The following is a 12,988-nucleotide window of genomic DNA, read 5'->3' as shown; positions in this document are numbered from 1 at the left end:
ATACTCATGTATTTCCTTTGCAAATATTACAAAAAAATGTTACCATCCTCTCTACACCAACAGTCTGACCCCTCCTTCCCTACATACATACTTTGTTTCACTGGAAAAGTTTTACACACCCTGAAAAGACCAGTTGAAAAAAGCTCCCCTGATCCCTTCCAAAAGGAGTTTCCCTGGGATAATGTAGCACATGATAATTTCTACTTCAGATTTGTGAATGAACGAGTGAGTTTTCTAAGACAGGCTCACATGAATGAATGCATCTTATCGGACTCTTAAACATAAAAGAGAATTTGGTCCTACTAGAGACTACCAGATACTTTATCTTAGTACTCAGGATTATATGGTAATAAAGAGAGTATAGTTTAATGTCAACTGTGAGGGTGGTTTGGCTCTGTCCTCTGTCACCTCCAGTTGCTGAGTTGCATTGACTTCTCTGGCTAACTGAGCAAGTGTCCCTTTCATCCCATCTAGCTCCCCTTAAACTCTTAATTCGGGCAAAGAGGGCAACAACCCAAGACAGAAAACAGGATTTCCATGATGACAAATGGGTTTCTTGCTTGGGCCAACACCTTCATCAATTAGTAATGCCCTCCTAAAGTCCTAAAACCACATTCAGATTCTAAAGCCACATCCAGATTTAAAGAGTGGCATGATTAATTAGTTTTGGCTACCATGGACCTGGAAAAACGAGTAGCACTTATCAAATACCCTTGATAATTTTGCCATCTTCTCAAGGGTATTTGAATAACTACCATCCCATTCTATAGTCACCAAATAAGCTTTCATGGTTATACTTTTAATACGAAAATGAGCTTCTTTGCCTAAAATTCTAGTGGTATTTACATGGTATTTTTGTTTATTAGAGGTTATAGCTTTAATTAGAATATTGAATTTAAAGGAAACCAACTTTTTGAGCATACAGTATTAGGCAAAGGAGCATGAGGTATAGTCTCTGCCTTCAAGGAAATCTGTCTGGACGGGAAAACATGAACCCATTAAAAGTTTTTTTTAATTATATGAGCTAAAATAATACAAATAATAATGCAAACTATATCACAGTCACTGCATGGTTAATTGCCAAATGAGTGCTTTGAATTAGAATGATGGAGAGAGCATGAAGACATTAGTTATGGCCTTGATCATTTCTGTCATTAGGAGAAAATGTTGGGTGAGTTTGAGTCCTTTCTAGAAAACCTAAGATGTGAAATGCACAGCACATACATGTGAGATGCAAACACATCACCTGTCAGGATTAGTAAGATAATAAGGAGATTTTAGTTACATTACATTACTATTTGCTGGTAGTAATGACTGATCAACACTTTTTTTTCCTCTAAAGAGTTCCTGATTGGTTAGTCATCCTGGTGGACATTAGAAATGTTTTGACCACCCAACATCACTATATTTACCTTAATTTTCATATGGTGATACATATTGGCCTCCCCATCTTTTACTCCAAGGATAAAACTTGCATCCCAGCACCGAGGTCTAAGTCAACTCCATTCCTTAGCCACAGCAATGACTTCGGGATAGATGTGTGACCCACACCAAACTAGTCAGGCTCACTTGAAGTTCATTGAGGAACTTCACTTGTAAGACCGAAAAGAAAGAGGCATGCACACTTCCCCACCAGGCTTGCACTTGAGAGGTTGGACTTGCTCCAGCTCCCTTCCTTTTGCGCAAAGCCTGAAAATGATGGCACCACACAGAAACAGAGTCCTGAATCCAGCTATGCCTAAAGCAAGTTCCAACTGTGGACTTTTCAATTGCATACCCCAATCAAGTCCCTTTTCTTGATTAATCTATTGTGAGTTGAGTTTCTGTCATTTATAACCAAGAGTCCTTAGTGTTAAAGTCCTTAGCCTCACTTCAGTATAACATCTTGACTATAACATCTAACACACTTCACAAAGAACATCTCACACTATCACCTTTTACTTGTTCTTCCTAAACCTGGCCATCCAGTAACTTACTCAATTCTTACCACACTTTTCTGAAGTAGAACAGGGTAAGAATTATTGATCCCAGTAGATAAAAGCATTAACTTTAACCCGAAGAAGCTGAGTTACTGTTGCTCTCAATGGGAGTCCCCAAATTAAAACAAAATCCCTGGACTAGAGCCCAGGTCTTCTGCTTCTTAGCTCAGGTTCTTTTGTTAAATCTTCCTCAACTTTTCCCCCACACTTCATTTCTGCACCTGCCAGTTTTGTAGCATTGTTCTCAGAATTGTGATTCCTAGTTTGAATTTGGTAGAATAGAAGCACCTTCTTGGCTGACAAACATTTTGGAGGTTGTGGTAGGGCCAAGCAGATTTTGTTGATTAGCGATTCTTCACCCAGAAAATTGCCCCTATTATAGGATAATTACAAACCTATCTGATGGGGCTTAATTTGTAATGGTGATTGATGATGATGATAATGATGGTGGTGATGGATGATGATGAGGAGGATACAGTGTTGGAATGCGAAATAACTCCAAATGGGTAGCAGGCTCTAAGGAACCAGGATCCAGAGATTGACCACATTTGCAACTAGCAGTGACCACCAATGACAACTCTTTGCCCTTAGCAGCTTTCAGCCTTGGCAGTCACACTTTGTGCTAAATTAAGATGTTCTCAGGCTGAGTGATGGAGTGTAGCATCACTGGAAATCAGACCCCCAGGTGCTGGAAGCCACTGGAGCCTGGCACATAGGCCGAACCACTTGGCAGTACAACGTCCCCCTCGGGAAGCAAACTGGAAGTGAAATAAATGAACTTGACAGTGTTTGCTATTACCAAGCATAAAACTGTTTCCCGTAAGCAATCACTTGCAAGACAGTAAGAGAATTCTGTCCTCTAGAGAAGGGGTCCCCAGTGAGAAGGTTAGAACCTCCTGGTAGATCTCAGGGTCTTCCCAAGTAGCTCTTAGATGCCAGAATGTAGCATCCTTCACCTTCGCCTTATTAACATCAAGAGCTGATTCACCTCTAAGCCAGTAGTAACCACCACACACCCCGTACCCACCCATCCTCCAAGCTTTGATGGGTCTCCCACAGGGAGGTCAATTCAACTCCCTCTTCTGGCCCTCTTGAGAATCTTAATTCAAGACCTCTCCATATCATTCAAGTACCCTCCACACCTCTATCCATCCCAAATCTTCATGGAGTAATATTTACTCTTCTAAAAAGACTGACCTCCTGTAACTTATAAAGACAACCTCATTATTTGTAAGTCATTTGACCACAGTCAACTTCAAATTGGCTATGAACACTCATTCATTTATTCATTCCTTTAGCATACATTTATTCATCATCTACTGTGTGCAGAGCTCCAACAGGTCAGAAATTGAGAGTTCAAACTGTGTCAGGTTCACCAGCATAGCACGGTACCTAATCCATGACTTGGCACACAGCAACATTCAACAAACACTTGCCAAATAAATTAATAAAAGGGTTACAAGAAATTTAGCATAAAACCCTGTGCGTCAAGGAGCTTGCAGAAAGTGCCCTGCTGTGTAAAACTGAAGAAAAGGATCACTAAGATCCCTCCCCACTCTAAAATTCTAGAATTCATGGTTTTAAGTCTTGGTTACAAGGTAGATGAAGATAGATAGATGAACCTATATATCAAAAGGTTAAATGACAGAACGGGAGATGTCACAAAGCGTTCAATAATAAGGCTCATTTAAGAGATAAGAATTGAAAGTACTGAAAGTGACTAGAGGAGGGAGAGATCCCTGTGGCCTGGGGAAGGAAGTAAAAGAAGGATTTGAGGAGGAGATGGGACTTGAATGAGACCTTGAAGCAAAAAAAGCTTCTCAAAGTGATGCAACCGTTCTATTTACTTATCACATATCTTTACATTCATCATTATTTATTGAGCACCTAATATACGCCAGGCACTCTCTTTTGGTGCTAGGGGCACTGCAATGAACAAAATGGACAAACTCCATGCCTTCATAGAACCCCCCTTCTTATGGGGAGAGCAGATAATGTACAAAATAAATATTTAGTGGGCTGGATGGTGCTAAGTGCCATGGAGAAAAATAAAGCAGGGAGCAGGGATGGATGTTTGGAAAAGAATAGAGTGATGATCTTAAATAAAGTGATCAGGAAGGCCTAGTTGCAAACACAGTATTTGAGTGAAGATCTGAAGGAAATGAAGGAGTGAGACTTGCAGATGAAGAGCACTGCCAACAGAGAGAGCAGCAAGTGCAAAGGCCCTGGGGTAGAATGTGCCTAGTGTGTATGAAGAGCAGCAAAGAGGCCACTTGGCTGGAGCTGAAAGAGGGAGGGAGAGACTAATCAGAGAGAAGGTCCAAGAGGTAACATAGGCCAGATTAAGAGGGCCTCGTAGGCTATTGTGGAGACCTTTGAACCTCAGGTTGATTGACCTTTGAACCTCAGGTAACTCACGAGCTACTTGTCATCCATTCTCCCTTGCAAAGGAGGGGACTGAGGCTCAAAGAGCTGATGTGACTTGCCAAGGATTATACGGAAAACAGTTAGCAGAGCCAGGATTCAAACCCAGTCCTACCTAGCCCCTTCTCCTTCACCTGACTCTACCCTTCCCTCTCTCACTACTGTCCATTCATGCATCTGCATGTGCATGCTCACACACACCACATTCACACACACACACACACACCTGCACACACACACAGTCACACACACAGTCACACACACCACACACTCCACTTTCAGTCCTCCAACGTGCCAAGCTCTTCCCACGCACACCTGCCTTCACAGCTGCTGTTCCCTCTGACCAGAATGCTCTTCTCCCTGCTCTCTGACCAGTGAATCTTTTGTGCCTTCGTTCAAATGTAAGGACCTCAGAGAGGCCTTCCCTGACCCTCTGATGTAAACTGCCTCTGCCCCTTACCTGCTCTCTGAAAGCCCATGGACCTACCTCCCTTTGTAATTGCATATTTATTTGTGGGTTAGTTTAAATTCTTCCCTCCTCCCAGGCTGTATCTCTACTCATTGCCTAGCCCAGCGCCTGGCTCATAGGAGGTGCTCAACAAACACGTACTGAATCAATGAAAAGACCAAAAGGGTAAAGAAGACAAAGTAGGAAGAACCCAGAGAGGTTTCCAGACATCTCTAGGGAAGAGAAACCAATGGCTGCAGTGAGAGAGATTTGGGGCTATCTCTGGACCTGGATCCTTCCTCCTTGATTTTGGAATGATACCCTACAAAGCCCATCTCTGGCTGTTCCACAGTCTAGTATTTGGGTTGGCTTTTTTTCCGTAAGAGCTTACAGGAAAACCTGAACGAATTTTTGGCCAGCCCATACATTCATCACGTGACTCACACCCCCATCCTCCCACCCCCAGCAGCCTCTAGAATGAATGTTATTTGGAGTAATTGGTCAAGTACTTAGAAAATGCTAAGGTTTATTTTTAAATGTGATTAGGACCTGTCTCTTGTTTTCTGGAAAATCACGTGAGCTTCTCAGAGATACAAAATACAATCATTAAGCACTCCTAAAACCAACTTTTTTTCATCTTGTCTTTACAGCAAGCTTGCTAAGTTGGTTTAGGGCAAATCATAACCATCCCCATGTGACTGATAGAAAAACTGAGACTTAGGGGTGATTAAATGCACCATCTGAGTCCAAATAGCTGTTTGGTTGCAGAGCCAAGGCCTGGTGCATTTAAACCATGCAGCAGCTGTGTCCACCCTACCTCCCTGCCTCCCACTATAAATTACACATCCCTCTCCCATGCAAATAATTCAGATAGTCCCCCAAACAGAAGACAATTCTAGAAAAAAGAGCCACTGCCTTCTTGATTTGGTATTTTATGTGGTGGCAGGCAACCAGTCGTTCTAACTAGGCCACAGGAAGCCGATTTCTCTTTAAGAACCCATTAGCAAGCTGGCAAAATCTCATCCCATTACCATGTAAATAAATAAGGATAAATTTCCCCACCTTAGCTTCCCAGGGCTGGACCAAAGCTCTCCCCCTCTGCACATTTTTGATAACCTACTCATTCTGGAATACCTCACAATTAAAGACAGCGTGCACTGGAAGTCAATAATTCGTCATGGAGGGGGAAGAAAGGATGAGATAATTAACATTCTCTGGCTGGCTCTGGCGGGGAAATAGCTTAGTAAGCACAAGGACATTTTCTGGGGCTGTTTCCATCACGAGGGTAGAATAAATAAGCCGGATCCTTTTGCTCTCTGAACTTGAAGGATCATGTCAGGCTGGTTGGCCCCAGGCTTGGTTGAGCTGGGTGCAGCCTTTCCACCTATGGTAAAGGAAGATGACCAGCAAATGCAGCCACAGGGTGGCAGGGGGTGGGTGGGTTACAGGAAGTCGGCAGAGGGTGCTTCCAAGCTGCTTCTCCTTAAGCTTCTAGCCCACAGCCCAAGCTTCCACTTTTCAATTAACTGCTCTCTGATCTCCAATGTTTTTCTTCCCCAATCTCCTTTATCAAGTCTAGTAACCTCACTGAGCCTTCCTTAGTTTGCCCTTCTGTAAAAGGGGAAGGTAATGCATAGCAGGGAGAGTTAATGAGGATTGAAACATCATCATTATCTTTATCATCATCATCATCACTAGCCTTTATGAATCATTTATAATGTGTCAGGTTTTATGATGTGCTAAATGTACTTCATTTGCACTATTACATTTCATGCCTACTGGGATAAATGGCCACTCTTTAAACCCCAAACAAAATAAGCTAGAAATAGATTTTTTTAGAAATTCTGTGTCACACAGTGGGAAATAAACTAATGAAACACATAACCCCAAGGGGGATGGTGCAGGCAGTTGGAGAGGGTTTGGGTGTATTTATGCATGACAGGGCCATAAATGGGTGCTGGGATATACCTAACCTTTATGGTTGACGTCAGGAGGGAAGTGGTTTCTCTGTCTCTTAAGCAAGATCAAGAGTGGGTACAGCATGACTGTGCCCTCTGGGTGCCCATCCCATGGGACCTCTGTTGGCAGCAGAGTGTCGGTCTGAGTGGACCACGGGTCTGCCCCAGTATGGCAATTCCTATATTTTATGGTGTTATGATTCTTAAGATAAAAATTTTTCTCAGCTATTACTTTGGTTCCTATGCTGATCCACTGACCGCTAGCCCCAGTCTCTTTGTTCCCTCTAAATTCTACTTTCTTGATCTGAGTAGTGAAATTTTGGTGGCAATTCACTATAGCAAGTCAGAAAGCAATTGTCCTAAAATGTTGGAATGCTTTAACTAGCATGTGGAAAGTTGTCCCCCATACGATCCTTACTTACACACCTTAACACCTCCACAGCTGTCTTTGCCTCCTTCCCTGATGGAAGGATCATCCTCCTTCAGTCTAAGGCTAATCCCTCGGGCACTTTGGATCCCACCCCCAACACGTACCTCCTCAGAGACCTGACTGCATCATAAACTCTCCCTCTGTCCTTCATCTTCAGCCATCCCCCAGCCCCCTAGCTGGCTCCTTCCCAGAAGCAACTAAGCTTACAGCTCTCTCTCATCTTAAAAAATAAAGTCCTCCCTTGATCCCCCATCCTTTTCCAGCTATTATCTTATCTCTTTCCCCATCAAAGCCAATGATCTAAGGAACTTGTCTCTCCTTATGTCTTTAATTCCTCACCCCCCACTATTTCTCCCTGCAGTCAGACGGGTTCCACTCCTCTTCTGCCTCTGAAACTGCTCACACCATGACTGTATTCTTGATGATCAGATCCAGCAGTCTTGCTCTGTGATGATGGACAGGAAGGGTTTCCTTCTTGAAACTCTACTCTCGATTTCCCATCACTAGATTTTCTCATATTTCTCCAGGTCCTCCTTTTCACTTTCCTTCAAAGATTTCCCCTGAATTGAGCCCTTTCCAGGCTGTCCTAACCTCTCACTTGAAGCTGTCTTACTGGAAGATCTTATGCTATGGTCCAGTCCATTTGCCAGTGACTCACATCATGTTCAATTCTCCATCCCACATGTTTTCTCAACTCCTGTACATCCCCATCTGGATATCCCACAAGCCTCTTGCATTGGTTTCCTATTGCTGCTGTAACAAATTTCCACAACCATAATAGTTTAAAACACACAAGTTTATAATATTACATTTCTAGAGGTCAGAAGCCCAAAATCAGTCTCAGTGGGCTGAAATCAAGGTGTCTGCAGGGCTGTGTCCCTTCTGGAGGATTCAGGGGAGAATCCATTTCCTTACCTTTTTATCTTCCATAGCTGCCTGCATTTCTTGGCTTATGACTCTGAAACTTCAACTTATGCTTCTGTGGTCATAGCTCCCCTGACTCTGACCCTCCTGCCTTGCTCTTATAAGGACCCTTGTGATTGCATTGGATTCACCCAGATAATCCAGGATAATCCATCTCAAAATCCTTAACTTACTCACATCTGCAAAATCTCATCTGCCATGTAAAGTAACATAGTCACAGGTTCTGGGAATTAGGATGTGGACATCTTTGGGCAGTCATTATTCTGCCTACAGCACCAATCAAACTCAGCATATCCAAACCTCTTTCGAACTGAGATGCCTCTATCTTGGTGATGAACCATCATCCGCCCCACTGGGCCAGCCAGAAACATGGCATCATCCTTGGCTCCTCCTTTTCTCTCATTCCCCCCATCCAGTTAATGAGCCTGTCCTATTGATTCTTACTATCTCTCAACTAAATTCACTTCTTTCCACCTCTACTACTGATACCTTGGTTTGAGCCATCATTACTTCTAATCTGGATTACTACCACAAGCTCTTCACTGCTACTCTTGTCTCCAATTGTTGTCCAGAGTTTTCTTTTGAAAACACAAACATTAATTCTCCTAAAACTCATAAAGTTCCACTACCACTACCAGGACACAATCCAAGCTCCTTAACGTAAGCCCCCTCGTAATCTGGCCTCTGCCTACCTCATCTCCTGATACCCTCCTCTTGCTCTCTTAGCCTTTAACCACATGGAACTACTAGCAATTCCCTAATAAGGCATTTGGACATTTGAACATGCTGGCACATCTCCCCTGCATTTCCTTTCCCACCACCCCGAAAGCTTTTCACCTGAAAATTTGTTCTTTAAAACTAGCTCAGTTACCACCTCCTCCAGAAAGTCTTCCTGATGTGATAGACGGCAAAACTGGCCTGAATTCCTCCCTCCTCTCTGTATTCTCACCCTTTGCAAGGTGGCTGAATAGCTCCTCCAGTTAAGAGGTAGAATCTACTTCCCCACGTTTTGATTCTTAGTATGACAATGTGACTTGCTTTGGCCAATGGCAATGGAATTTTAACAGTTGTCCCACAAAGAGAAACTTACAAAAGCATTTGCACTTTTTTGTTCTCTGCTTTCACCATGAGTGCCTGCCCAGACTGGCCTGTTGGAGGATGAGGTACCTGGAACAGAACAGAGTTAGAGCAGAGCAGACCCCAGCCAAGGCCATCACTGACCAACCAACAGCCAGTCCATGCCCAAATGTGTGAGAGAGCCCAGCCAAGATCATCAGCTGGACCAACTAACTGACCTGCAGCTGACCACAGAGATTTGAGTGAACCCAACCAAGACCAGAAGAACCAACCAGCTAACCCAAAGACTCATGAACTAAATGAATGCTTGTTGAAGCCACTGAGTTTTGGGGTGATTTGTTATGCAGAATTATTTTGGTAATAAATAACTAATACACCTGACCTCCAGAGTAGGTTAGGTGCCTTTTCTCTGTGTTCCCATGTCAAGCTTGGTGTACCCCTGTCATAGCTCAGCAGGTGTCCTACTATATTGCAGCTGTCTGATTACTGTCTTTCCTACTAGCACACACTGTCCATGAGATCAGGGTCTGTGTCTAATTCATCCTCAACTTTGTATCTCAGTGCCTAGCATAGTAGCTGACACACAAAAGACCCTCAATAAATATCTGATAGATAAATTGTAACAGAGCAACTACGGTATTTTTTTTTCCATCTCATTATGGTTGAGTTGGCATTTGCAATTTACAAATGCTTTTGTTTATCATTCAAAATAAATAAGCCCTCCCCCCACCCCCTCACCCCCAAAGAGAAAGAGATAAGTGTTCAATCTAGATGCAAGGGATAGTTTGTATAACAAGAGGGAAAGGCATGTACAAAGACAGAGGTTGGGAGTGAGCCTGCCAGATAAATGTGTTTAACAAGAGCAGAGCTTCATGAGAATCAGCAGTTAGCACAGCTGGGCTTTACTCCCAACTCAACTGCTTATTAGTGGTTTTATCCTGCAGGAATTAAATCACCTTTCCGAGCCTCAGTTTCCTCATCTTTAAATTTATTTATTTACTTATTTATTTATGGCTGTGTTGGGTCTTCGTTTCTGTGCGAGGGCTTTCTCTAGTTGTGGCGAGCGGGGGCCTCTCACTATCGCGGCCTCTCTTGTTGCGGAGCACAGGCTCCAGACGCGCAGGCTCAGTAGTTGTGGCGCACGGGCCCAGTTGCTCCGCGGCATGTGGGATCTTCCCATACCAGGGCTCGAACCCGTGTCCCCTGCATTGGCAGGCAGATTCTCAACCACTGCGCCACCAGGGAAGCCCTCCTCATCTTTAAAATGGGGAAAGTAGTACCAACCTTGTGGAGTTGTTGTACAGATGGACATCCCATGATGCCAGCCTGGCAAAGAAACAAAGAGGATGGGAAACGAGGATGTCAGCAACAATTATAACAATCATTTAACACATGGGCTCCTCTGATGCTGACAACCCTGGGGATTTTAAGGATGAATTTTCAGGTAAAATGGTGACGGGGTGGTGACAAAAGGAATACAGGGTAGATCCAATCATGTGAAGTCTTCGATGTGAGCCCAGGGAGATGATAGATCCCCAGTGTCCTCAAGGTCCCATGACGTGATCCTGCTTCAGCTCTGGGTTCCGGCCATCTTTCAATATAAACTTATGAGGAAGCCTCCCCCCCATAGGCCTCAGTTTCCCTATTGGTAGAATGAGGGTGCTCAACAGGATGAGGCCTACTAACTCTTCTGCTAAAATAACCCATAGCTGGTCCTGTGGACTGGCTCACTCGATGCCCTCTTCAGCCTCACTCTAGTGTGCAAAAACTGGAAAGCTAAAATCTGTGCTTTACAGACTCCCTTTTAGCTAGGCTTCAGATGTGGTTTAAGTTCTGCCCACTAGATATATGTGCACAAGACTTTGATCTGGAACTGAATGTAGGAGAGAGGACAGAGTAAGAGACATAATTTTGCCAGTGAATGGTAGCAGAGGTAGCATGCTTCTAAGGTCAGTGGCCATGGTGGCAGTTTCTCATTTTGCAGCTCTGTTGGAGGCCCACTTCTGTCCTGTCATTTGCAGAGTTGCCCTCTATTCAGCCCACCCAATAATTATAAGAACTATTTAAAAATAATACCCTAACAACAAAAATAGTAATAAACACTATTGATCTATTTATTAATAAACCTCCTCCTACTACAACTTACTAGAGTGGGTTCTTTTGCCTACAACTAGGACCTCTAACCAATATCAAGGAGGAGGAAGGAAAGAAGCAGAAAGAGGAGGGGAGGAGGAAAATAAGCACAAGAGGAGCAGCAATCAAGAAGGCAGCTTATTTATTAAAGAAATCTCTTTATAGATTTCTTAAAGTATGGTAAACCTATGGAAAGATGTCCATGGCAAATACTACATTTTTTAAAATGTGTATAAATATCCAATTTTTGCAAAGAAAAAATATATACACATGCATCTGTGTATATGGATAGCAAACATTTTAAAGAACACAAACCAAATGTTAGCAGCTGTTGTTTTTAGATAATAGAATCACAAGAGATTTTAAAAATTACTTTTAATTGTTCTATAATGAGCATGGTTAATAATAGATATGTCTCATTTCCCCTGGATCCCACTCTTATTCTCTAATCTTGGCTAGTAACAAGTTTATCAGATACATTAGTCCTTGCAAATGGATACTAGACTGAATATATACAATATCTCTGAAAATACTTTTACAGAAAAGAAAACCAAAGCTGATCCAACTTAACTCCATTTAATGTGTTACCTCTCTCAGGTAACAAATGCCAGTAAAGCGACTAGAAGTACTGCTTTCAGAGTCGGAGTTTAGTTTCTAAATGTTTGGTCATTTAACAGTTGTGTAGCCACAGAAGTTTCTTATGTGAGCCTCTTTTCTTTCATCTGAAAATTGGGTGTAATAGTAGTACCTACCTCCAGGGTTGGTATGAGGATCAAATGAGATACTACATGTGAAAAGTTTAGAACATTGCCTGGCAAATCATGCTCAATAAATATTAGCTACTATTTTTATTATATTAGCATCCTGCTGTAATAGGATTCTAGTACACATATTTCTTTAATTCTGAGAATAATAAGGGCAAGTGTTTTTCTCCTGGGGCACATTAAACCATGCTGATTCTGAGTTCTGCAAGAGTGGAGATGCTGCTCAAATCATCTTTGAATTCTGAGCATCCAGTATAGTGGATGCTAATTTGAATTGATGAGTAGGTAGATGGATAGATGGATGGAAAGATGGACGGAGACAAATAGATTGGTGGGAGGTAAATGAGCGCATTACTGGTGGGTGGATGTGGGGAGGGAGGGCCTTAGGTGACTTAGTATGTCAAATGCCTGATTGGGAAGGCAGGTGGTTGAGTGGTGGAGCAGAAGGGTGGATAAATGATGGGATGGGTGGATGGGTGGATGAGCGAGTGGATGGATGGATGGGAGGACGAGTCTTCAGTGACTTCGTGTGCGGGGAAGGCCCAGATAGATGGGAAGGCTGGTAGTTGGGCAGGTAACAGGATGGATGATTGACAGATGGGCAGACGCACAGAAGGCTGCTTTTCTCCCCCTCCATCACCGTAGCCCATCCGTCCTCAGTTCTGAGGCCTCGAAGCACGCAGACCGACCCTGCCAGGGCGCTCCCGAGGGGTGAGCTTCCTTGACGAGCATCCCGGCTGCCCCGGAGCTCTGAGGACCCGCAGGCCGTGGTGCTGTGACCCGCGGGGCAGTGCAGAGAAGCGTGGGCCGGCATCGCCTCCCCTCTCCTCTCCAGTGCCCCGCCCACCCGC

General features: G+C 43.5%; 1 long non-coding RNA gene across 2 annotated transcripts in view; it reads right to left on the bottom strand.

The window, feature by feature from the left end:
* The window catches only part of LOC309658261, a 477,588-nt gene that overhangs the window by 417,596 nt on the left and 47,004 nt on the right, over nt 1-12,988 (bottom strand). For both annotated transcript variants that reach the window (XR_014262152.1, XR_014262153.1), the window contains exon 3: nt 2,186-10,566. This is a non-coding gene — a long non-coding RNA (uncharacterized lncRNA). The remainder of the gene's footprint in view (nt 1-2,185; nt 10,567-12,988) is intronic.

This window comes from Balaenoptera physalus (genome assembly GCF_965194825.1).
Source record: "Balaenoptera physalus genome assembly, chromosome: 3".
Taxonomy (NCBI): Eukaryota; Metazoa; Chordata; class Mammalia; order Artiodactyla; family Balaenopteridae; genus Balaenoptera; species Balaenoptera physalus.
Note: the sequence above shows the minus strand (reverse complement) of the source record. Positions and strands in the feature narration are given on the sequence as shown.